Source organism: Phoxinus phoxinus, assembly GCF_949152265.1.
Source record: "Phoxinus phoxinus genome assembly, chromosome: 2".
Classification (NCBI taxonomy): domain Eukaryota; kingdom Metazoa; phylum Chordata; class Actinopteri; order Cypriniformes; family Leuciscidae; genus Phoxinus; species Phoxinus phoxinus.
The window spans coordinates 49264766-49288143 of record NC_136877.1 but is presented as its reverse complement, the minus strand read 5'-3'; the positions used below and the strand labels follow the sequence as shown (position 1 = coordinate 49288143).

Below are 23378 nucleotides of genomic sequence, written 5' to 3'. Positions count from 1 at the left end.
TATGTGTGTGTGTGTGTGTCTGTCTGTGTGGGGAGGGGAGGGGGGATGTGTACTTGGTATACATTACATTGTGGGAACCGAATGTCCCCACAAGGATAGTAAAACCTGAGATCACCTCCAATGTGGTCCAGCCAGCGGTCCCCATGAGGGGAATGGGTTAATAAACATACTAAATTATATATTTTTGAAAATGTAAAAATGCAGAATGTCTCCTGTGATGGGTAGGTTTAGGGATAGGGGCAGTGTAAGGGGATAGAATATACAGTTTGTACAGTATAAAACCCATTACGCCTATGGAATGTCCTCACAAGGATAGAAATGAAAGCTTGTGTGTGTGTGTGTGTGTGTGTGTGTGTTTTTGGTTGGGTGACAGTTGTAGGTTACAGTTTGACAAGAGTTTATAGTTTAACAAAAGCACAATGTTGTGTTTCATTGCGAGTGTACACAAATATAAGGAAACACTTTGCATTTTGAATGATGGTCTGTATGAACAAAATGACGGAGTTTTTATGAGTAGTTCGATCGAGCCTCACACACACACACACACACACACAGCATTCCAGCATTGCTATCTTGACATCGCAGAATGTTCATTATAGCCTTAATAAAATATAATAATAAAATAGTCAACCTTACATATAAAAGTTACACTGCTCTGTTTAAATAGTCATTTGTACAGTTTGTGCCGTTCATAATATTTTTTTTTAATTTTTCTATATTGGAACGTGAGTGTACAAAGTGTACAAAGTACAAAGCCTATAAAAAGAATATATATATATATATATATATATATATATATATATATATATATATAAAATTAAAGCTGCAAGCAGCGATGGAGGGCCCAAGCCGGTGGCACCGCCACCCGGTGCCTTTAGTTCCACTAAAGGCACCAGGGTGGCGGTGCCACCGGCTTGGGCCCGCAATCGCTGCTTGCAGCTTTAATTTCTCTTTTTATCTCTCCATAAATCAGAATATAGGCTACTGTAAACAGCCAGAAGATAAACACATTTTCTTTTAGGAATAAAATATAAATCAGGCGAATGATGAACAAACCGCTCTGTGAAAACCCTCAGAATATAGATAGGAATAAAACTGTTTGGTTATAAAAGAGCTGCCGAAGTGGAGATTTATGGCTCACTGCCATCAAAGATATGGATTGTAATCGACTCAATACAGCAGTGTGGTTATGAGGTGTAATAAAATAAACGCATAAAAATAAAATTTTCCTTGATCTTTTGACATATTGCCTTCAAGTGGATTAAATGATTGGAGAAGTTTTCATCGAAAAACCCAGTTATGACATTTTGATTCAAAATTACAAGGTCAAATTTTTTTATTTATTGCAGTGTAAATTCAAGACATACTGCAACATCAACTCTGGATTAAGCCTTTCTCTCTCTCACTCTTGTTTTAAACATGTTGTCATTAAACAATCAAAATCAAGTAGCCTATTTTACACAGCCGTGCAGTATTGAATTATACAGTTTTTCCCACGACCAGTGAGGTTTACCATGTTATTTTATCAATCCTGTGAGAAGCAGTGGCAGATGTGGATGGGTGGAGTCTGGAACGGGACAGAGACAGCGATTCATTCAAGAGACACACACCTGTGTGAGAGCGGCATCTCAGCGCTTCATGGAGCTTCACACACACTGAAATATCTCCTGTTCATCTGTAGTTTTCAGTCTCACTGTTCATGCACCTTCATTCTCACACACCACTCATATAAGGCCTATTCTTCTGACCACACACACACACACACACACACACACACACACACACACACACACACACACACACACACACACACACACACACACACACACACACACACACACACACACACACACACACACACACACACACACACAGTGTTTCACCCAGCCCTCATTGTTGTTAACAGTGCTCTGTGTGTATTGGGATACTTGATCCCACAAGGACAAAGTCACTGCACAGAAATAAAGGGAGAGAAAATTAGGAGTAGGGGGAGGATAAGAAACCATAAAAAAAACACGAGGAGCCAACTTCAATATAGATAAACGGCTCATGATTTATTTATTTTTATCTGTGTTTTGCAAAAGCACCACTTCTTGCAGAAAATTGCAATATTAGCATTTCCTATTTTTTCACCAATGTGATTTGGGTTTTTCCATAATGTAATTTTTACAAGGAAGTAAATCACCTGCAGTGGAGGCAGCTGAAAACAAGGGCCACAAAAGATCACAAAAGATGTGAAATGTGAGAATTACGTCTGAACACGTGAGATAATTAAGTCCAAACAAAGGCAGTCCTTTAACATTCCCTATTGCTCTGTAAACGCCGATTATATCTTCGATGGAAATATAACCCTGGCTTTCTTCGCAAAGCAGTTGTATAATTTGACACATGCCTTCTAAAGAAATGATTTGACTTTTGAATGTTGACTATGTGCCATAAATACCTGCACAAAACCTTTTAAATATGTTGCTTATCTTGCTCCATTCTGGGCATTTTCAACATTTCAACAGGGAACATTTTACACGAGAGTTATATTTAGAAGACGCTTTTATCCAAAGCAACTTGCAAATTTGGAAAAACAACAGCAATGCTGTAATACATAATTACAAGAGTAAGAGTGGTACAAACATCAGTCAATAATAGATCATGGAACTGATTAACTATAGTATAAAGTAACTATAATATTTTCTTCAGGGCACGTAAACACACATGTATATTCATTAAGAATAACCAGATTAAACCGGAATCTGAAAACAAGCAGGAATCATTGCTCAAGGTGGTTTGTCATAATAATAATTGAAATAATAAATAGATAAATAAAATTACTAATATCCAAAATTAATCCACTAATAACCCACTCAAAATGAATGACTTCAGCAGGTCGAATTTCAGGAAATTAACAGATTTAATTTAGGCTTGTATTCACATATAAACATTGATCAGCGAACATAAACAGAAGCTTAACCGAAACTGCTTGACGTAACACGAGAATGAACCTCATTGGTTCTTGCTGAAGCTCAAACGTGATGCGTAACATGAGAATTAACCTCATTGGTTCTTGCTGAAGCTCAAACGTGCTGCGTAACATGAGAATGAACCTCATTGGTTCTCGCTGAAGCTCAAACGTGATGCGTAACACGAGAATGAACCTCATTGGTTCTTGCAGAAGCTCAAACGTGCTGCGTAACACGAGAATGAACCTCATTGGTTCTCGCTGAAGCTCAAACGTGATGCGTAACACGAGAATGAACCTCATTGGTTCTTGCAGAAGCTCAAACGTGATGCGTAACATGAGAATTAACCTCATTGGTTCTTGCAGAAGCTCAAACGTGCTGCGTAACACGAGAATGAACCTCATTGGTTCTCGCCGAAGCTCAAACGTGATGCGTAACACGAGAATGAACCTCATTGGTTCTTGCAGAAGCTCAAACGTGATGCGTAACATGAGAATGAACCTCATTGGTTCTCGCTGAAGCTCAAACGTGATGCGTAACACGAGAATTAACCTCATTGGTTCTTGCAGAAGCTCAAACGTGATGCGTAACATGAGAATTAACCTCATTGGTTCTTGCTGAAGCTCAAACGTGCTGCGTAACACGAGAATGAACCTCATTGGTTCTCGCTGAAGCTCAAACGTGATGCGTAACACGAGAATGAACCTCATTGGTTCTTACAAAAGCTCAAACGTGATGCGTAACACGAGAATGAACCTCATTGGTTCTCACAGAAGCTCAAACGTGATGCGTAACACGAGAATGAACCTTATTGGTTCTTGCTGAAGCTCAAACGTGATGCGTAACACGAGAATGAACCTCATTGGTTCCCGCTGAAGCTCAAACGTGATGCGTAACACGAGAATGAACCTCATTGGTTCCCGCTGAAGCTCAAACGTGAAGCGTAACATGAGAATGAACCTCATTGGTTCTTGCTGAAGCTCAAACGTGCTGCGTAACACGACAATGAACCTCATTGGTTCTCGCTGAAGCTCAAACGTGATGCGTAACATGAGAATGAACCTCATTGGTTCTCGCTGAAGCTCAAACGTGATGCGTAACACGAGAATGAACCTCATTGGTTCTCGCAGAAGCTCAAACGTGATGCGTAACACGAGAATGAACCTCATTGGTTCTCGTTGAAGCTCAAACGTGATGCGTAACATGAGAATGAACCTCATTGGTTCTCACAGAAGCTCAAACGTGATGCGTAACACGAGAATGAACCTCATTGGTTCTTGCTGAAGCTCAAACGTGCTGCGTAACACGAGAATGAACCTCATTGGTTCTCGCTGAAGCTCAAACGTGATGCGTAACATGAGAATGAACCTCATTGGTTCTCACAGAAGCTCAAACGTGATGCGTAACACGAGAATGAACCTGATTGGTTCTCGCTGAAGCTCAAACGTGATGCGTAACACGAGAATGAACCTCATTGGTTCCCACTGAAGCTCAAACGTGATGCGTAACACGAGAATGAACCTCATTGGTTCTTGCAGAAGCTCAAACGTGATGCGTAACACGAGAATGAACCTCATTGGTTCTCGCTGAAGCTCAAACGTGATGCGTAACACGAGAATGAACCTCACTGGTTCCCGCTGAAGCTCAAACGTGATGCGTAACACGAGAATGAACCTCATTGGTTCCCACTGAAGCTCAAACGTGATGCGTAACACGAGAATGAACCTCATTGGTTCTTGCAGAAGCTCAAACGTGATGCGTAACATGAGAATGAACCTCATTGGTTCTTGCAGAAGCTCAAACGTGATGCGTAACACAAGAATGAACCTCATTGGTTCCCGCTGAAGCTCAAACGTGATGCGTAACACGAGAATGAACCTCATTGGTTCTTGCAGAAGCTCAAACGTGATGCGTAACACGAGAATGAACCTCATTGGTTCTTGTTGAAGCTCAAACGTGATGCGTAACACGAGAATGAACCTCATTGGTTCTCGCTGAAGCTCAAACGTGATGCGTAACACAAGAATGAACCTCATTGGTTCTCGCTGAAGCTCAAACGTGATGCGTAACACGAGAATAAACCTCATTGGTTCTCGCTGAAGCTCAAACGTGATGCGTAACATGAGAATGAACCTCATTGGTTCTAGCACAAGCTCAAACGTGATGCGGAACCATCCATCCATCTTCTTCCGCTTATCCGGGGCCGGGTCGCGGGGGCAGCAGTCTAAGCAGAGATGCCCAGACTTCCCTCTCCCTAGCCACTTCCTCCAGCTCTTCCGGGGGGACACCGAGGCGTTCCCAGGCCAGCCGGGAGACATAAGGCTTGTTTGAGATGCGCCTTGCCTCGCCTGAAATGTATGCGAGAGTAGGCGGCTGCAGTGAGGGGAGGAGTGAAAAAAGCGCAGGCAAGCTGGACAGTTCTCTCTTCTCACAGTGGATCTGACACCTGTGAGATCAAAGATGGATATCGCGGGATTCACGGGATTCACGCTTGTGCACAGTGTTGCTAATAAACTGGATGCATTTAAGTTCTGTTGCTTAAATATGAAAATAAATATAATGAACAAGACACCCAAATCACTTGTTAGGCTATATAATCCCATTCCAAATACGTGTTTATCAATCTTTTTTTTTCTTTCTTTAATACATGTGTTTATATATATATTTTAATTACATAATCACATAATCCATATAGGCCTAGAGATCGCACTGTCAGAGAGTTTGGGAATATTCACAGATCATTACACATAAAACATGATATCAGAGTTTTAATATCAAACATTTTAAAAGAGAACATTACATCTTGGTTGTTTAAACCAATGAGCATTAAGCTGTGTCGTCAGCAAGTCGTTTCCCATCATGCTTTTGATCCGCGCAGTCGGTGGAGAGCAACTGCGCGCAACTGCAGAATCCGACAGGTGTGCCTTGCGCTCGCGAGAAATTTTTGACATACGTCAGCATGACATCAGAGCCAGGCGGAACGCAGTCGGACACATTTCTAACCGGCATGCATCTCGCGGTGATCACCGGTGATCGGTTCTGCGCAGATTTTGCTCATCTCAAACAAGCCTACTGTCTCTCCAGCGTGTCCTAGGTCTTCCCCGGGGTCTCCTCCCGGTGGGACGCGCCCGGAACACCTTCCCGGGAAGGCGTCCAGGAGGCATCCGGAACAGATGCCCGAGCCACCTCAGCTGACCCTCTCGATGCGGAGGAGCAGCGGCTCTACTCTGAGCTCCTCCCGAGTGACCGAGCTCTTCACCCTATCTCTAAGGGATCGCCCAGCCACCCTGCGGAGAGTCGCCTAGGACCTGTTTGCCTTGGGAGACCCTACCAGGGGCATATAGCCCCGGACAACATAGCTCCTAGGGTCATTCGGGTACTCAAACCCCTCCACCACGTTAAGGTGGCAGTTCAAGGAGGGGGTGATGCGTAACATGCGAATGAATCTCATTGGTTCTTGCAGAAGCTCAAACGTGATGCGTAACACGAGAATGAACCTCATTGGTTCTCGCTGAAGCTCAAACGTGATGCGTAACACGAGAATGAACCTCATTGGTTCTCACTGAAGCTCAAACGTGATGCGTAACACGAGAATGAACCTCATTGGTTCTCGCTGAAGCTCAAACGTGATGCGTAACACGAGAATGAACCTCATTGGTTCTCGCTGAAGCTCAAACGTGATGCGGAACACGAGAATGAACTTCATTGGTTCTCGCTGAAGCTCAAACGTGATGCGGAACACGAGAATGAACCTCATTGGTTCTCGCTGAAGCTCAAACGTGATGCGTAACACGAGAATGAACCTCATTGGTTCTTGCAGAAGCTCAAAAAACGTGTTCAAACAATAGTTCATTGTTTGAACTATTTCACAGAAACTAAATGTTTTAATGACAGTTTTAAAGACAGTAACAGTAAGTGTCATCAAACAACATTTGTTTCAAATGTTCCCGTCTTTTATTGGCAACTAAAATTCCTGTTAAAATAAAAATATGAGGAACAACATCAATGTTTTAAAGGGCAATATTATGACATTTAAAATGTTCCTAATGTTGTTTAGGGAGTCCCCAACAACAGTTTTACATGCATGCAATGACAAAAACACTTTTGTTTTCGTATAATATGCATTAATTTTTACCTGATTTGCTCACCGACTCCCAAATGATTCGTTTAACGACTCGTTTTTCTAAACCCCTCCTTTGCGCGACGCTAATCTGCGTTGATTGGTCAGATGACCCAGCAGTGTGTACAGAGATAATACTTATTTTTAACACGGAGTACAATGATGCTTTTATCAATTAAATTGTATTATAATAATGATTATAGTCCACTGCTTTATAGTTTGTAGTAAAAAACGAAAAATAAGATAAATAATTTAATGTTATGTTAGCGAGCATAGCCCAGAGTTCATATTGTAAAAGCACAATCAGTCTTTGTTTGCGTTAGCCCGATGCATAAACATAACGTTTTTACAAAAAAAAAAAATGCAGTTACGTTACAGTTATTACTCTATTCTTTAGACAACTCCGAAAACAACGACAAACACTTCACATATCTCAATACAATTGTCATTGAAGACCTAGAAGCTAAACGGTGCTTACACAACAAACAAAATAATTTTTAAGCATGCTACATTAAATATAAAAGCAAAAATTATTAATAACACTTACAGGTTGTGATACGGAGGAGGAAGCTGATGCAAATACACTTGGAACTGAACCTTCCTTCAATATCAGCCAGCTCGCGAATCCAAGTTTGATTGCATTTAAAAAGCAATCGTCTTCAAAAATGACGCGAACAAAGCACAAGGCTCGGACTATACTTCTGTGGTATAGTGAATTGTAGCCACTTAGTCTTCAAATGCTCCTCCTTGGGCAGATGAAAAAAGTTTGCTTTTGAGCCGCACTTCAGAACACAGCGTCTCGTCGCCATGATATTTTCCCCTGGCCTTGGAGAGCAATAAGTGGGCGTATTGTATTCAAATAACTTGACAAGTTGACGTCATCTAGTCAGAGAAAAAGCTTCGGTCTTCTAACGATTCATAAAAATGACTCAGAGTCGACTCTCACTTTTGAAAGACAATAACTTTATATACGGTGCACTTTCATATTTCAAACTTTGCAGGATGTTTTTGTTCACTTAGATCTATGTTACACACTACATGAAAGGTAAATTTCAAAATTCCATAATAGGTGCCCTTTAAATGTTTTCATGACAGCTGCTGTCATATAAATATTTTATCAAATAAACTATTTCCCTGTATGAGGTTAGTGAGATTACCCTTTCCTTCTAACATTTTGTACATGCTTCAATTTTAGTTATTTCCTCATTCCTATCCTTGCAACCCGCGTTTGTTAGTGTCAACACTAAATTGACAATTATGCTTTTGTTTATTGGACTAAATATGCTGTTATTTATTTCATACACACATTAACCTGTATATAGTATAGGCCTAGCCTATATATGCACAGATATACGAATGTAGATTTAATTACATGATATTGGTGTATATTATTATTGTTCCCTGTTTGTGAATTGATATTGTTCAATAAAAATAAAATAAAAATCCGTCCGTGTTCACAAACTAAAGAAAATAATAGGCTATGTGGAGAAGTCTAAAGACAATTTTAAGTGGACTATTAACACCGGAAATGTCGCCGCATGGACTAATGGTAAATTTCCCTCAGAAGTATCCAAACAATAACCAGAGAAGCATGCAAGGGGAAACCGTCTAAATAATGAATTTACCATTGAGGCATAAAAAGGTTTTTTTATCTAAATAATGCGAAATATATCTTCGTGTTCGGTACAAATTCAATTTATTTTCTCAGTTCATCCGCCAGAAAGTTAATTGTGGAGCCCCTCCGCCCCTGAATTCGTGCACCTTCCACGCGCGTGCGTCGTGAATCGCTGGCATGAGAGAGGCGGCGCGCGGTGCAGTCGCGTGATGACAGACAGCGGCAACCGACGCGCCGCGCCGCTATAAACTCCGATGACCTACCGAACACCTCAGCGTCTCTCGCGGATCGCGTGCGTTTATTCTGCGCGGAAATAACAGCGGACGAGCGAATTTAAAGCGGTTTCGGAGCCATTGTTTGACTGCGCGGATCAAAAACTGCATCTATCCATCACCGGTCGCGGGAGCGTGAGATGACAAAGGTGGGTGAGAATGAGAGTACAACCTTGCTCCCGTGTTGCTTGATCGCAGTCAGTGGCCTGGATTGACAGCACACCTGTCTCGTATCACATACTGGTTTGTGATGGTTTTACATGGTTCTGATCTCATGATAAATGTGGTGCGTTTGCAGCAGAAATCAAACGCATCGGCGTTTTCTCATTCACCATTTTTGATTCATAATGGTGATCAGCTGATTTATTGATATTGATTTCAGGACTGCATGCTATAAATCAGGTGTTAAGTGACAGATTCACCTGTGAGGATCTACAGTATTCGGGCAGCCGGTTCATTCATGATCATCAGACATCAGTTCATTTCAATGATGTTTGTTCCAGTTTTAACGTGAAATTATGTTCATTTTGCTTTGAAATATTTTATAGAGATCAAAAAGGATTACGCAGTGTGCTGTGAAAGCTTGTGTCTCTTATGTTTAGAAAGTTGTTTAATGATTTAAAGTACGTGTGGTGATTTTAATAGACTCTCATCTGCTAAATGCATGCATTCAATTTAGTTGAAAACGTGAAATGGGACGTTCTGCTGTCCTCCGACTATAGATGCCTTTAACTTGCAAATGCTTAGTTTTTTCCAATTTAACATATAAACAAACCTGTTTGTCAAATGTGGATTTGACCTGTCACTGTGTGATTTGCAATGCAAATTGCATTAATAATCACACCAACCTTTAGCACATCAGGCTTGTGTGGTATGAGATGATCTAGTCTGCTTCACATGATCTTTTTCTGTTTGTCCTGCTGTTCCTAGTTCCCCCTTTAGAAAATGATTCATCGCTTTTAGTACGGCAGATAATGAGGCTTAGCATCATCTGGTGAAACAAATGTAGGAAATATAATGGTGCATTGATAAAATTATATAATCTGTACCCTGTATTCATTTTAATTAAGATTTATATAATTTCAGAGCTCATTTAATCTAACCAGGAAATAAATAGATTTTTAACGTATTTGAATCCAGTGCTCAATACACATTAATGGAGAGTGATGACAACCTAAACTGGTTCTCAAACCGGTTTGTAATCCCAGTTAGCGGATGTAGGATACCAGCTCCGATCCTTATGTATGTTAGATGAACACCAGTATGAACCCGAAACATTATTTTCATCAGCAGTGAGTAATTTTTGAAGCACAAAATGGAATTAATTACCTTTTTCAATTTTACAAAATGCATGTTTGACCAGTTTGGGCCACCGTATATACAACTCTACCCAAATAACATGAACAAATGTTGGCTATTGTTTAAATAAATCAAAATCTAAATTGACTATTAATTTTTTAATGTAATGTTGCGATGTTTATCTGTGCACATCTTTCAGCACATTATGTCTACATTAATCCAGATACATTTATGAACAACATTTTCGCTTCAACACTCTCCGTCCACACTAGCGTTTTCCAAATGTTTCTCATCCACACTGAAACGTCGGAAGACTCTTAAATCATCGTACAAAACGTAACGTAAGCTCACTGGATGTTACGAGAAAGACCAGACATAATGTTCTCACGTTATTCTTCTGGCTTTATTAGCAAAATATACCACCACTAACTCTCCATCTTCTGGCGAGACGTGGGATTTAATTTGGTGCGCGACTCTTACACTGCATTATGGGATGTACATCGGTTGTACACTCGTTATTGCAGTGCATTGTGGGATTGAATGAGTGCACTTGATAACGTCCACTATGGTTTCGGACACCACTACAAATGGCTGCCCCGTCAATAGTGCCCTAATTAACGGTATAGCGGGTGATTTCGCACACAGCCTCTGATGACGTGTACATTGACACGAGTTTGGCATGGGCAATAAGTTTGTCCAATAACATGATCGCAGTAATTGACGAATGACAACAATCCAATCATTTTCCATCGGACAAAATCAAGTCCTGCCCTATTTTATTTCCTTGATCATAAATGCCTCCTATACCTCACAATCCATCTTAATTTTAACGTAAGCAAGTGCGAACATTTGTTAATTTCCAGTTATTTCATCTGTTATGCAAACTGCTATTTATCATATTATTTTAATTCATTATGATCATAAACACAATTTTTTTTTTACCATTTGCTGCACTTTGTAATTCTTCTATTTGCTTTCCTTTAGCCGTTAATGAATCGTAAGTCTCGCACATTCACAGAAAATAGCTTTGCATTGCAAAATGAGAAGAAAACGCAGAAAAGACAATTGCAAATTTCATTCCATGGTGATTTGCTGTCAAAAAATAGTTTCTAGGGATGAACCGATATGACAATTTTGGGCCGAGACTGATAATTATTATTATTATTATTATTAAATTTTTTTTGTGAGCCGATAAATCGAAATCCCAATTTTTATATAATTTTTGAGAGCCTGATTACAAAAACAAAAGACAGACTTGCTCTGTTGCACGATTTCAAGCCATTTAAAAGCATAATTGCGAACCGTGCGCATCTGAGGTGTCTCAGCTGAAGGAAATAATACATCATGCAAATTTTCTTATCAGGCCGATAACGATAACATTAAAAATGAACATTTATTGGCCGATACCGATATGGTGGCCGTCCGATATATCGTACATCCCTACTTTTTTTTTTTTTTTTCAATGATAATTTAAGTTTAATGTAAATCTAATGAAAAAAATGGCAACCATGAAGTTCAATGCCATCAAACTTTTATCAATAATAATAAAACCGACCCGTTATAGAACTGGTAACAGTAAAGTTAGTATCGTTGTTGATGTTAGTTGCTTTTACTCGACTGGTTGACTTTAGACTAAGTATAATGACCATCATGGTGCTTGAATATCCCACGACCGCAGGAATATATCTGGAAACGGCTGTGTTGTGAGAGCAGTCGCCACTCTCCCTGAAAGTCAATAAGGAGAACGTGTGTTCATGATGCATGATTTGCTTACATTATTAATACACCCGTCAATTATTGCTAAACTAGTCTGATGGGGCAAAGTACAACAACTGTAAAACAGATTTTATGGGATAGATTGTGATCTTTATAACTTTATAAACATCATCAGGCCAATCATAAGCCTTGTGATGAAAGGCGGCGTTGCTCCTCTTGCATGTCTTCTGGACACTCGAGACTGTAAAGTGAGACGCGTCTGGTTGCTCGGCAGCTCTTCTGTTTCTACTGTACTGGTATGTTGGCATTTAAAGTGGGAATCTGATTAGATCGCCTGTGTGATTAAATATTTACTGGTGGGGTTTTCGCTGCTCCAGAGAAAAGTGAAAGTGTGTGTTTGTGTCTTGCATATATGTAATGTACTGCACTCATTAAACCCGCCATCTTCTCTCGGTTTCCCCGGTCTCAACCTTCTCCGTGACCCTTGCGTTAATTCCCTCCTCTGAGGCGCTTGCTGCATCTCTTGTTTCTTTTCATCTGTTTCTCATCCTCTTTTTCTTTCACTGTCCATTTTGCTTTATCAATGAGCTGCATGTATATTAATATGAATCTTATCCTGCGGCCTTACTTGTGTTCTCTCAGTGCAAATAAAGCTTAATTATGTGTTTGGTGTTAAAACTGAAGAGTGGAGAAACTAACGAATTCAAAACCGGACAATAACGGTTCTATAGTTTAAGATATAAGAGGTTTGTGGTTTTACTTTATAATACACAGCCATTCAAAAGTTTGGGGTCAGCAAGATTTGTTGTTTTAAGATTTTATCTAGCAAGGATGCATTAAATTGATCAAAAGTGACAGTATAGACGGCTATAATGTTACAAAATATTTCTCTTTTCACCTTTCTTTCAAAGAATCCTGAAACATTTTATTTATCATAGTTTCCACAAAAATATGAAGCAGCACAACTGCTTTCAACACTGATAATAAATGTTTCTTGAGCATCAAATCATCATATTATTATGATTTCTGAAGGATCATGTGACACTGAAGACTGGAGTAATGATGCTGAAAAATCAGCTTTGATCACAGGAATAAATTACAGTTTTACTAGATATTCACATAGAAACCAGTTATTTAAAATTTATATATTTCACTGGTTTTACTAGTTTCACTTTTTTTTTTTTAAGCAAATATTAATGAGCAGAAGAGGCACTTTCAAATGCATTAAAGTCCCACTGGAGTGAAAATCAACTTTTTTATGTAGTTTATATGTCTATGTGGTGTTTTTAATCTGCTTAAAGACAAATCATGTGTAGATTCATAAGTCGACAGCATTGCTGAGTGTGTTCTGCTTAAAACTGCAGTGAACCAAAGACAGTCTCAAAAACACGGTGCGAAATCGCTGGTGTTTCTGACGTCACAAACTACCTTGTAACCAATCAGATCAACGTGTGACCGTCAACCAGTGGATCTCTGAGTGAGTGAGTGGAGGCGGGGCTCATTTGCATATTCATAGAACCGCGTATACTAAATGAAGCAAGGGTGTCGAGTTACATTCAAGATATTTTAAAGCTACACTGTGTCATTTTTTTTTACGTTGATTCTTAGCAAAAAACACTTTGTAATTTCAAAAATGATATGTGCTCATTAATGTTTAATTACTTCTACCAACTAATCAAGTATTCCCAGCGTAGACGGGCACCTTGACGAATGCGAGCGGGAGATTACTCGCGACTGCCGGCAGATTTGAATAATACGGCCACCGTAGGAGTTAAAACGCCCTCGCAATGGGAATGGGAGTGGCTAAAGTAATATTCAGTTGGTAGTCATATACAATTTCACCGCTAGATGGGAGAAAATCCTACACAGTGTTGCGAAGAGGTTAAGGCATCATTTTTTTTCCCAAGTAAAAAACGTTTAAATATGTCACTTCGGTGATCAAAGAGGAGTTTTAAGGAATAAAATGATTGACTTCAGGGGGACTTTTTTTTTTATCTTAAATATATTTGTGTATTGTAGTCACTGTTTGCAGTGTTAATGCAGTGTCAAACAGTCCATTGTCAGGAAGTGATTTGTAACGTTTGTCATCAGCAACAACACACAGTGCTTTTCACAAGGAAATCCACTCACAATTGATTCCAGTTGAGCTTGGCATTAGCAAAGCTAACGATCGCCCCGTCGTGCACGTCACGCGTGCCTTAGCAAACGCCATTCATCTATTAGTTTACCGAACATATTGAGGACTTTCCCATGAACCTTTTCAACACTTTCTGGTTCTTTGGTGAAACTTAGACCAACTTGTTTTGATATGCAGATTAAGAAAAACTCAATGGTTCCTCACAGGCCGTCCTTTGAAGGTTTAATATTTCCCTCGTATGTCGTTGAGAAACTTCTGTTGTCGTATCCAAACGGCTCCACTTTGACCTCAGTGCAACAACAGAGTGAAATTAGCCACTGCGGTAGTCTCTGTGATATTGCATTTCAAAGCGGCGTTTTTCATCCTGTCGTCTCTTTGCGAATGGAAGGAAATCTGTACAGTCACGGTTTTTCTCAGAGACTTCAAATGTGCTCCAATGTAAACATTGGATGGCTTTATACAATACAGATAGTTTCAAAGCCGCTTTGCAGGGAGGAATAAACAGGATGATAATAAATAATGCAAACATTTTACATTTCTGCTGTAAAGCAGCTCTAAAAAGACAATAGTGTAATTTTTCAGCTCGAGTCGAGTGTTGATTCAGTTCAATAACTATAAAGTTCATCAATTCAGCTATACGCAGCTTTGAGTCAGTATAATGAGTACTAGTAATAGTAATGAATTTTTATTTATTTATAAATAAATGTATATATTGTCATTATTAACAAATATATAAAAATGTGCTTACTTTTGGTGGTCCGATTACATAATGAGCCGAAGATGTTGACTTTTTCAGTCTTTTTTAACACCGAAAGGTCAAGTTGAGGACTTCAAATTCAGGGATTTCACTCAAAATATCAGTATAATGCAGTTTTTTGACGGCTAATATTGTAGGTCCTCCAGGTATTTAGATATATGTGAAAAGGTGATATAGTGTGCAGTATCATGTCATTGCGAATGTATACCATCAAACACTTTTCTTGTTGTTTTTTTTGTTTAATATTACTTTAATTCCCAGACTTGCAGTGGCTGGCCGGGTCGCTGAAGGATTAATTAAAAGCTCTTCAGAAAGGGGCTTGACTGTCGGTCTATTACAGATGCTCCTTTCCAGCAACAGATCCAATAACCACATAAACATGCACACACACACACACACTCGCGGTCTCTCGGTGCTCAGACAGCAGGAGTGTAAGTGGATCCCAGTAACGGTGCAGCGACAGCTCGCGTTAAACCGCTGATGCCTCTCTTTCATCAGTGATGCTGCTGTCGCCTTTTCTTCCTGAATCATGCCGCCTTTTTCTATTCATCTCTGCATTTATCTAGCACTCTACAAACGCTTCACACGATGCGAACTTAAGTTGGTTTCTAAAATGCAAGGATTAGCTGGTGTTTTCCAAAAAAAATGTTTGTCTTAGACATTTAATATTTACGCACTGAGATTTCATTCACATGTTTGCTGTTCTCTCATGACATGCATGTAAATAGAGACAATATTTATTTTTAATAATAATTAATTTAAGTGTTTTATTTCAAATGTTTAGCTGGATTTTAAAGGGGAATTGTTTTGTGTGTGTGTGGCAAGAGCACCGATAAATGATAATGATTAATATAATAATTAATTTGTCATTTTTAAACTACCTGAATCCGGATATAATCCGGTAATTATAAAAAATGAAGACCGTTATCTATATCATAATATATCACTGCTGTAATTTACAATTTTATTATAAAATAAAAAATAATAAACTATTTTGATAATTTTATTTTACACCAGAAGTTACAATACTAATATTTATGTTTTAGGTTCTCCACTTTCAAACATCCAAACCCTCACTCCTGCTGTGAACTTCTGTCCACATATTTGTGTACATAAACTGAAACTAGCACACGTTGCGTTCCCGAATGCTCAAGTTTTGCTGCATTTACTGTGAATCGAGCCACTCTGAGATGGCGTTTTAAGTCAACGAAAGCGTAGCTTTTGGAAAACGCTCTCCAAAGCGGATAAATGTACTTTAATAATGTACTTTAATAACCCAAACGAGGCATATATATGAATGTAAACACTTAATAGCGCTATAATAATCGCGATTATAATAATCACAGATTAATAATTGTCAGGATTCAGGCACGGAGACAGAGGTAAGTGAATCTCAAACACAGCTTTATTTCCTGGTGACAAAAGTGCAGAGTGAGTATAGTGAGTTTAGGTGCAGGTTCCGTGAAGATCTCTTGATGCGGGAGTGATAGCAGTAAACCAGATAACTTCAGTAAGGAAGAACACAACAATCAGGGGCAGCAATGGTTCAGGAGACATCAGTTCCTGTTGGAGGCTTGACAAAGACTGAAACTATCGTGAGTGTTTGAAGTGTTGGTTAATGAGGTGATTGATGATCAACAGGTGTGTGTGATTAATATTCTGGAGAGAGTGATTGCAGGTGCGCCAAAGAGGATTCTGGGGAATGTAGTGACAGACGGTGAACGTGACAATAATAATCGGTGAGGCTATTTACGTCTGAGAGTTGCACCAAGACAAATTCCTATCAACTTGTTGACATGGCAATAAATTATTATTGATTGATTGATTGATTTAATTATAACCTGCAACCGGATAAACATTTGAAGTAAACTTTATCGCCCCCTCGAGCACTGAGTTTTTAATCGCCACAGTAACCATGTATAATACAAATGAGCTTATAATGTGTTGTGAAGCAGCACGGTCTGCACTCATGCGCATGTTTCTGGACGTAATGTTCCCATCCTTTATTCTTTGACTCACACACACACACACACACACACACACACACACACCTCGATCGCTTTCATTTATCTCCCTTCAGCGCTACACCAGAGGTTGTGCCATCTGCCCGAGCCGTAAACATGGCAGGCGCTGGTAAGGGCCGAACAGTTCTGCGCTGATTGTTACGTCTCGCACAATAATTCAATCTCGCGCTTGGCTTGCGGAGCTGTCTGGCTCTCGGGACGGTTTGGACCATGGGGGATTAGTTAGACGAGCGCCTGGGGATTTGAACCCATGACCTTTTGAATTGCGCTTGCCACCTCGGACCTTATTTGCTGGACTTATCAAATCCTTTAGCAAAAACTTAATTGATTTTGGAAAGGCTTATCTATTTGAAATGTTTCCAGTGTGAAGGACTAGTTAATCATGCATTTCTAACATTAAACCTTCTTCATGAATAATTACATCCTGTTCTATTTTCATTTTCATTGATGCAAGAAAACAAACTGTTCCCTTATTAACCAGAGGCATATTTTCCACTGTTTATGCTGCATAATTATGAGTGACCGGAGACACTTATAAGCCGCTTTGTTGTCATAGTTATATCCGGATTCAGATTTGCACTAATTAGTAGGTACAGTAATTATCATTAAAATTTGATTACCGCGATTTGAAAAACTTGTGATGAATACTGTTCAGCATTAAACAAAGTGCTGAGAGAAATTATAAGAAAGAATGTACTAATGAATTAATAAATGTATAAAGGGGAACCGACTCTTTAGAAAAGTTTTGATGGCATTTGCATTTGCATGTTCCCTCAGTGCAATGCTTAATAAAGTAGTGTTTATATGCGCAGCGCTGCTGTGTTTATGGGGTTACCAGGAAAATGGCTCGGGTTTTTGCGGTTCCATAAGCGCCACCTACTGTCAGAAAGTAGATTTAAATTTGCATTCAGCATGTCTGTCATTTTTGTTCAGACCAGTGTGAAAATCCTTTATGCTAAAGCTATAAATCTAAACAATACAGATGTAGAATTGTTTTTGGAGAAGATAAAATACCTATAATTTATCCTCCTTTTCATAAAAATTATATAAAGTTATCATTTTATAAAACTTTTTTGTCTTTATTTAAACACGTCAGTAGATAACGTGTCATTGTGTGTCAACCAACTAATATTTGTAGTTAATTTTAAATCCAGCCATCGTTGTTAATGTTATTATTTTAATGCAATAAAGAGTGCTTAGTGCATTGCTAGGCTAATTTTATTTGGTTGTTGGTTTTCGACATGAAACTTGAAATTAATTCAGTCTGTGTATCAGTACTTCTTGAACATTTTCAGCACTTTTGAACAATACCGTGATAATATTGATCATTTTGGACCCTATAATCGTGTTGTGAATATGATATTTCATACAGTTTCATCTCTTATCTCAAAATTCTGGCTACGAGTAGCTATGCTTTCATCCAATGTTGCAAATTTAAAGGTCCCATGGTGAAAATGGGTTTGTATGGGATTCTGTGTGTCATATAGGCTGAGGGGTTTAAATTAAAAGATGTGAAAATATGAAATCGCTCACTGCCACCATTTCTCCATCCCACACAAAACTAGACCAACTCCCAACTAAACGGGCCAGTTTGATGTATTTGCTACGTAGAAACCGGGTAATGGGTGTCGTCTTCCAAAACTCGACCTAGCTCCGCCCCCTTTCCCAACGTTCGCTTCGTGCCGCTGGGAAGAATCCGAGAAGAAGCGGGAGTCATGTCTGGAGTTAAGTCGTCCCTGAAAACCGGCCATGAGAAATTAGATTTTTTTTCTTTCTGTTTTGAACGTATTTTGAAAAGTTGACTGACAAATATGAAACAAAAACCTTTTTTTGAAACCAACTTATTCTTGAAACCAAGAACCTTTCCCAGGCAACAGCGGCGCACAGAGAGCCGGGGATAAGAGTAGGTGGGCGTGTGTCAGGATGGAAACGCTATGTGCCGTGCACCGGAACATAAACACAGACACGTCACCGAAAGTATGATAATAACATGAAAACACATCATTGGTTTCTATGACTTTCAAATGTTTAGTTGTGCGCTTCTTCAGCAGCGAATCCAAGCGTTTGTGGGAGGGGAGAAAAAAGGCTCTCAGAAAAGTGTGGCAAAAAAACAAAAAACATTTGTTTTTGGGGTAACACTATTAAATGAAACAAACATAAGTTTAAGTGTCAGCATATGGGACCTTTATGCGCAATTTTGGAATATCACATAAACCGTTTCAACCCCGTGTGTTAAAAAAATATCCTTTTGGGAAATTTTTGTGAGAAATAGTTGTTTGAGGACACTTTAGCTCTGTTTTTCTTTCTTTTTTTTTGTACGAAATGCAATAAATATGGTCCTGTTATCTTATCTTGCGTTCGAAGCGGATGCTTGGTGTTTGGGAACTCAATCATGTGAGACGCTTCTGGGAGGAAATTATACCCAAACATTTTAATGTCAGACTTTGGCTCAGGCATTTCAGAAAGACCAAACCAACATTTGAGATGTTGTGCGATACAATGTGGCTAGTCCAGTTATCCAATCACATCCACTGTTCCAAGCATCCAAGCAAAGTCACATGATTTTGTTGTTGCGCATCGAGGGATTTGCACCTCAAATTTTTTATTAATGCACTTCTTTTTTCTTTTTTTTATGCACATCCTCGCATTTCCACAGTGATGGTTTTATCTCTTCTACACTGAAAAAAAAAAATGGTTTAGAAAAAAATTCACTCAGAAGTTGCTGGTACATTTTACAAACAAATACAAAGAAACTGCAGGTAACGCATTGCTCTTTGAAGAGTAGAGAATGACCTCCTCCTCCTGGTCCTCTTGAAACTGAGTGCAGCTTTTGATACTGTTTGCCATTCTGCACTCCTATCTTGTCTAACTGATATTGGTATCACTGGTAATGTTTTTCAGTGGCTACGTTCATATCTCTCAGACAGGCAAGAATTTATCAGCATCAATAAACACATCTCGCTCTATAGCCCTATTCGGACTGGATTAACTTTACATATGGAGTCACTTAATTTTACCACAGGACGTCTGTAATATTAATGGCCAAGTCGCACGGGATAAGATATCTCCGTAAAACCAGCAGAAGTGGGAGAGTAACTCGATTCCCTCCTGTCGTCATGTGTGTATTATGTTGCTTTCTGATATCACATGCGCAAACACATATAACCTATATATATATATATATATATATATATATATATATATATATATATATATATATATATATATATATATAACAGTTATGTCTGGTCGGACGATGTATTTATTAACTTCAGATTGGATTGTGTTGGTAATAGGCACTTACCTAACGCTAAGAGATGGTTCGTGCCTCTAACAAGTGCTTTCGATCTTCTTTCTGATCTGAATGGTGTGTGTGGAAAACACTTGAGTTTTGCCACAGATTTGTCCCAGCGTCTAGAACGCGACTGAATGCTTTTTCAAGCATTTCAAAAACAGCGGAAAACTACTTTTAAACAGGAAATGACGGAATATTTACGTACATATTTACAGCGGGTCTATTCGCACGGGATTAGTATTACCCAAGGCAATTTTTTTCTGACCTTTTTACTGAAGGAAAAAGTCGCCGTAATCTTTACTGACATTGACATGATTAATGAGATGGCACATTCGGATGGGACTAAAATCACAGAGATGCTCTGGTAATTATTACTTTACCCCACCTCTCCATGTTAAACTAGTCCCGTCCGAATAGGGCTTAATCACGGTTTCGCGTGGTGTGCCACAAGGATCCGTTCTTGGTCCACTTCTATTTCTAGTCGACATGCTTTCTCTTGGTCAGATCATCTGGCGTCATCGTCTTAATTTCCATAGTTACACAATCTTTCTTACTCCTCAGCCCAATTCTGTTTCTCACCCACTATATTGATTCTACATTAAGCTTTGAACCCCATATTAGCCACTAGCTTCTTCAATTCTGTTTTTTTTCCATCTTCGTAACTTTATACATACAGGTGAACACCTTATGAAAACCTTTTCGCTGAAACTCGAAAAATTTAAATATGGTTCAAAAGTTCATTTATTTCAGTAATTCAACTTAAAAGGTGAAACTAATATATTATATGGACTCATTACATGCAAAGTGAGTTATGTCAAGCCTTTATTTGTTATAATTTTTATGGCTTACAGCTTATGAAAACCTTTTCACTATATTCTAATTTTGAATTTGGGGTTTTCATAAGCTGTAAGCCATAATCATCAAAATTATAACAAATAACGACTTGAAATATCTCACTTTGCATGTAATGAGTCTATATCATATATTAGTTTCACCTTTTAAGTTGAATTACTGAAATAAATGAACTTTTGCACCATATTCTCATTTTTCGAGTTTCACCTGTGTGTGTGTGGCCTTCGTTTAATCTCAAAGATGCTGAAACTGTTGTCCATGCTTTTGTAACCTCATGTATGGATATTGCAACTCTCTGTTTTGTGGCCTCTCCACTAAAGCCCTTAATTTCTTGTAACTAATTAAAAACTCGGCTGCTCGTGACCCTGCATTCAACAAAAAATCAGCTCCCGTCCTTCAGCGACTGCACTGGCTCCCTATTGTCTATCGCATTCAGTTTAAAATACTTGTCCTAGTTTGTAAGGCTTGCCATGGCTTAGCACCTTCATATCTTACAGAATTTAAACACCCGTACATTCCCGAGACCGAGTTCTGACAATTTGCTTTTATTACCCAAGTTCGGACTATTCTGTGTGTTGGTGGTTGGGGCGTTCAGCATCTCAGAGAAGCTTTTAAATCTTCTCACTCCAGTTCTTTAAAACTGAACATAAAACTCATTTATTTACATTACGTATTATTAAGATAAGTTTTACTTTCAGATCCATAATTATTTTGGTTATTGTATTGTATTCCTGTTGTTATACCCTTGTATATCTGTATCTTTTGTTGTGTTATTTGTCAATATTATGTAAAGTGTTCTTAAAAGGTGCAATTTAAATAAAACATTTATATTATTATTATTGAGTACTCCAATAACACATTTTTTTTCAATGTATGACTCTTTACTTTTTGATTGATTCTTATGAAAAGATTTAGATTTAGAAGAAAAAAGATTTAGTTTTAGATATTTTGATAACCTTTTATAAATTGTTTTTATTTGTTGTCTAGCATAGTTTAGTCATTTATTAATTTACTTACTTTTTTTTCTCCACTTGTTTCTGGGCATGAATAAAGCAGTGGCAGCTTGCATGGCACTAAATTACTGTATACAAACAAACAAAAATGCAATGCCATGGTTTTCTGGTCTGTTGCATCCATTAACTAGCACAGCTGATTAGTTCTTGCTAGTAAAAACCAGTTGCTTTTTAAAATAGACAGACCAAACTGTGAAATCCTACAAGTCGAGAACACAAGTAAACGTCCAGCTTGAGGGAGGAATTAGTGGAGTTAGTGAGGAGACGTCTGCGCATCTAATCTGCTCGTCTCTGGGGGGTATTTGGGGCAACTGGCGTTTTCTCTGGAGGTCAGGGTTGGGGGTGGACGCGCCGGTGGCCTGTTCATGGGCCATCACAACAGGTTTGGCCACATGCTGTGATGATGAACCAAGCTTTCATGTGAAAGACCACAAACATGCAATGCGAAGATGATAATGGTCTGTGAAAACAAATAATCAAAAGCCTATTGTTTTGTTTTGTTTTCTTAAGGTTTGTGTTTCTGCTAATCTGTAAATATGGTTATAAGAAGCCATCTGTAACCGTCACACCAATATTAGTCTCCATCTCAGGCACGCCTAAGGACTGTTCAATCACGATGTACAGTATTTAAAAAATTTGCTTTCAAATGTCACAGGCTCTTATCTGGTTGCATCTCTAGAATATTGCATGAATGTTCTGAGTTTGTCGTTCTTAAAAGGAATTACATAAACTGTTTTTTCCTGGGTCAAAAATAGTCTTCGGTGGTGGCATGTCACAAAGCCCAAACGCCCTCAAACTGGTTTCTTGAACATGACAATGAGTTCACTAAACTCAAGCGGCCTCCAGAGTCACCAGATCTCAGTCCGATAAAGCAGGGATGTGCAGCCGATAAATCTGCATGATGTTGTCATGCGTCACGGTACCAAAATTAGTCGTTACTGGGGTTGGGTATCGTTTGATTTTTAATGATACTGATTCTGCTTATTAACTCTTAATTTCAATTCCAGTAAGAAAAAAAAAAAAGAAAAAAAAGAATATCATTCACGTTTATTATAAGTCTTATTGCGAAACATTTAATTGTAGCTGAATACCGTTCACCAGAAACTGTAATCAAATGTAAAATAACATCTTTATAGATAAAATATACATAAAAAATAGTTACAAAAGTTATTCAGTCAGCAAGTGAATTTTATCTTTGTCTTTAGTTCATTGATTAATGATATTATAGAGAAGGCAGAAGTATATGTCTCTTTAAGAGCTGCATACTGTTACACATGCGTTTTCTTGTCAACTGTTTACGTTCACTTAAAGTCCCCCTGTGGTG

At 38.7% G+C, this 23378-nt stretch overlaps 1 protein-coding gene across 2 annotated transcripts in view; it reads left to right on the top strand.

The window, feature by feature from the left end:
* The first annotated feature begins 8887 nt into the window (after positions 1 to 8887).
* gal3st3 (galactose-3-O-sulfotransferase 3) overlaps positions 8888 to 23378 on the top strand; it is a 30039-nt gene continuing 15548 nt past the window's right edge. For both annotated transcript variants that reach the window (XM_079587249.1, XM_079587250.1), the window contains exon 1: positions 8888 to 9110. The gene's annotated coding sequence lies outside the window, so the exon portion shown is untranslated. The remainder of the gene's footprint in view (positions 9111 to 23378) is intronic.